Source organism: Rutidosis leptorrhynchoides, chromosome 3 (genome assembly GCF_046630445.1).
Source record: "Rutidosis leptorrhynchoides isolate AG116_Rl617_1_P2 chromosome 3, CSIRO_AGI_Rlap_v1, whole genome shotgun sequence".
NCBI classification, from domain to species: domain Eukaryota; kingdom Viridiplantae; phylum Streptophyta; class Magnoliopsida; order Asterales; family Asteraceae; genus Rutidosis; species Rutidosis leptorrhynchoides.
In genome coordinates this window covers 57,652,230-57,657,075 of record NC_092335.1, presented here as the reverse complement: position 1 = coordinate 57,657,075, position 4,846 = coordinate 57,652,230, and positions in this window count along the sequence as shown.

Sequence of the window (4,846 nt, the reverse complement as noted above, 5' to 3'; positions counted from 1 at the left end):
GTAACAATAGACCACAAGATTTCATATTTCAATACACATCCCATACATAGAGATAAAAATCATTCATATGGTGAACACCTGGTAACCGACATTAACAAGATGCATATATAAGAATATCCCCATCATTCCGGGACACCCTTCGGATATGATATAAATTTCGAAGTACTAAAGCATCCGGTACTTTGGATGGGGTTTGTTAGGCCCAATAGATCTATCTTTAGGATTCGCGTCAATTAGGGTGTCTGTTCCCTAATTCTTAGATTACCAGACTTAATAAAAAGGGGCATATTCGATTTCGATAATTCAACCATAGAATATAGTTTCACGTACTTGTGTCTATTTTGTAAATCATTTATAAAATCTGCATGTATTCTCATCCCAAAAATATTAGATTTTAAAAGTGGGACTATAACTCACTTTCACAGATTTTTACTTCGTCGGGAAGTAAGACTTGGCCACTGGTTGATTCACGAACCTATAACAATATATACATATATATCAAAGTATGTTCAAAATATATTTACAACACTTTTAATATATTTTGATGTTTTAAGTTTATTAAGTCAGCTGTCCTCGTTAGTAACCTACAACTAGTTGTCCACAGTTAGATGTACAGAAATAAATCGATAAATATTATCTTGAATCAATCCACGACCTAGTGTATACGTATCTCAGTATTGATCACAACTCAAACTATATATATTTTGGAATCAACCTCAACCCTGTATAGCTAACTCCAACATTCACATATAGAGTGTCTATGGTTGTTCCGAAATATATATAGATGTGTCGACATGATAGGTCGAAACATTGTATACGTGTCTATGGTATCTCAAGATTACATAATATACAATACAAGTTGATTAAGTTATGGTTGGAATAGATTTGTTACCAATTTTCACGTAGCTAAAATGAGAAAAATTATCCAATCTTGTTTTACCCATAACTTCTTCATTTTATATCCGTTTTGAGTGAATCAAATTGCTATGGTTTCATATTGAACTCTATTTTATGAATCTAAATAGAAAAAGTATAGGTTTATAGTCGGAAAAATAAGTTACAAGTCGTTTTTGTAAAGGTAGTCATTTCAGTCGAAAGAACGACGTCTAGATGACCATTTTAGAAAACATACTTCCACTTTGAGTTTAACCATAATTTTTGGATATAGTTTCATGTTCATAATAAAAATCATTTTCTCAAAATAACAACTTTTAAATCAAAGTTTATCATAGTTTTTAATTAACTAACCCAAAACAGCCCGCGGTGTTACTACGACGGCGTAAATCCGGTTTTACGGTGTTTTTCGTGTTTCCAGGTTTTAAATCATTAAGTTAGTATATCATATAGATATAGAACATGTGTTTAGTTGATTTTAAAAGTCAAGTTAGAAGGATTAACTTTTGTTTGCGAACAAGTTTAGAATTAACTAAACTATGTTCTAGTGATTACAAGTTTAAACCTTCGAATAAGATAGCTTTATATGTATGAATCGAATGATGTTATGAACATCATTACTACCTTAAGTTCCTTGGATAAACCTACTGGAAAAGTGAAAAATGGATCTAGCTTCAATGGATCCTTGGATGGCTCGAAGTTCTTGAAGCAGAATCATGACACGAAAACAAGTTCAAGTAAGATCATCACTTGAAATAAGATTGTTATAGTTATAGAAATTGAACCAAAGTTTGAATATGATTATTACCTTGTATTAGAATGATAACCTACTGTAAGAAACAAAGATTTCTTGAGGTTGGATGATCACCTTACAAGATTGGAAGTGAGCTAGCAAACTTGAAAGTATTCTTGATTTTATGTAACTAGAACTTGTAGAATTTATGAAGAACACTTAGAACTTGAAGATAGAACTTGAGAGAGATCAATTAGATGAATAAAATTGAAGAATGAAAGTGTTTGTAGGTGTTTTTGGTCGTTGGTGTATGGATTAGATATAAAGGATATGTAATTTTGTTTTCATGTAAATAAGTCATGAATGATTACTCATATTTTTGTAATTTTATGAGATATTTCATGCTAGTTGCCAAATGATGGTTCCCACATGTGTTAGGTGTCTCACATGGGCTGCTAAAAGCTGATCATTGGAGTGTATATACCAATAGTACATACATCTAAAAGCTGTGTATTGTACGAGTACGAATACGGGTGCATACGAGTAGAATTGTTGATGAAACTGAACGAGGATGTAATTGTAAGCATTTTTGTTAAGTAGAAGTATTTTGATAAGTGTCTTGAAGTCTTTCAAAAGTGTATGAATACATATTAAAACACTACATGTATATACATTTTAACTGAGTCGTTAAGTCATCGTTAGTCGTTACATGTAAATGTTGTTTTGAAACCTTTAGGTTAACGATCTTGTTAAATGTTGTTAACCCAATGTTTATAATATCAAAAGAGATTTTAAATTATTATATTATCATGATATTATGATGTACGAATATCTCTTAATATGATATATATATACATTAAATGTCGTTACAACGATAATCGTTACATATATGTCTCGTTTAAAAATCATTAAGTTAGTAGTCTTGTTTTTACATATGTAGTTCATTGTTAATATACTTAATGATATGTTTACTTATCATAGTATCATGTTAACTATATTTATATCCATATATATGTCATCATATAGTTTTTACAAGTTTTAACGTTCGTGAATCACCGGTCAACTTGGGTGATCAATTGTCTATATGAAACATATTTCAATTAATCAAGTCTTAACAAGTTTGATTGCTTAACATGTTGGAAAGATTTAATCATGTAAATATCAATATCAATTAATATATATATAAACATGGAAAAGTTCGGGTCACTACAGTACCTACCCGTTAAATAAATTTCGTCCCGAAATTTTAAGCTGTTGAAGGTGTTGACGAATCTTCTGGAAATAGATGCGGGTATTTCTTCTTCATCTGATCTTCATGCTCCCAGGTGAACTCGGGTCCTCTACGAGCATTCCGTCGAACCTTAACAATTGGTATCTTGTTTTGCTTAAGTCTTTTAACCTCATGATCCATTATTTCGACGGGTTCTTCGATGAATTGAAGTTTTTCGTTGATTTGGATTTCATCTAACGGAATAGTGAGATCTTCTTTAGCAAAACATTTCTTCAAATTCGAGACGTGGAAAGTGTTATGTACAGCCGCGAGTTGTTGAGGTAACTCAAGTCGGTAAGCTACTGGTCCGACACGATCAATAATCTTGAATGGTCCAATATACCTTGGATTTAATTTCCCTCGTTTACCAAATCGAACAACGCCTTTCCAAGGTGCAACTTTAAGCATGACCATCTCTCCAGTTTCAAATTCTATATCTTTTCTTTTAATGTCAGCGTAGCTCTTTTGTCGACTTTGGGCGGTTTTCAACCGTTGTTGAATTTGGATGATCTTCTCGGTAGTTTCTTGTATAATCTCCGGACCTGTAATCTGTCTATCCCCCACTTCACTCTAACAAATCAGAGACCTGCACTTTCTACCATAAAGTGCTTCAAACGGCGCCATCTCAATGCTTGAATGGTAGCTGTTGTTGTAGGAAAATTCTGCTAACGGTAGATGTCGATCCCAACTGTTTCCGAAATCAATAACACATGCTCGTAGCATGTCTTCAAGCGTTTGTATCATCCTTTCGCTCTGCCCATCAGTTTGTGGATGATAGGCAGTACTCATGTCTAGACGAGTTCCTAATGCTTGCTGTAATGTCTGCCAGAATCTTGAAATAAATCTGCCATCCCTATCAGAGATAATAGAGATTGGTATTCCATGTCTGGAGATGACTTCCTTCAAATACATTCGTGCTAACTTCTCCATCTTGTCATCTTCTCTTATTGGTAGGAAGTGTGCTGATTTGGTGAGACGATCAACTATTACCCAAATAGTATCAAAACCACTTGCAGTCCTTGGCAATTTAGTAATGAAATCCATGGTAATGTTTTCCCATTTCCATTCTGGGATTTCGGGTTGTTGAAGTAGACCTGATGGTTTCTGATGCTCAGCTTTGACCTTAGAACACGTCAAACATTCTCCTACGTATTTAGCAACATCGGCTTTCATACCCGGCCACCAAAAATGTTTCTTGAGATCCTTGTACATCTTCCCCATTCCAGGATGTATTGAGTATCTGGTTTTATGAGCTTCTCTAAGTACCATTTCTCTCATATCTCCAAATTTTGGTACCCAAATCCTTTCAGCCCTATACCGGGTTCCGTCTTCCCGAATATTAAGATGCTGCTCCGATCCTTTGGGTATTTCATCCTTTAAATTTCCTTCTTTTAAAACTCCTTGTTGCGCCTCCTTTATTTGAGTAGTAAGGTTATTATGAATCATTATATTCATAGATTTTACTCGAATGGGTTCTCTGTCCTTCCTGCTCAAGGCATCGGCTACCACATTTGCCTTCCCAGGGTGGTAACGAATCTCAAAGTCGTAATCATTCAACAATTCAATCCACCTACGCTGCCTCATATTCAGTTGTTTCTGATTAAATATGTGTTGAAGACTTTTGTGGTCGGTATATATAATACTTTTGACCCCATATAAGTAGTGCCTCCAAGTCTTTAATGCAAAAACAACCGAGCCTAATTCCAAATCATGCGTCGTATAATTTTGCTCGTGAATCTTCAATTGTCTAGACGCATAAGCAATCACCTTCGTTCGTTGCATTAATACACAACCGAGACCTTGCTTTGATGCGTCACAATAAATCACAAAATCATCATTCCCTTCAGGCAATGACAATATAGGTGTCGTAGTTAGCTTTTTCTTCAATAACTGAAACGTTTTCTCTTGTTCATCCTTCCATTCAAATTTCTTCCCTTTATGCATTAATG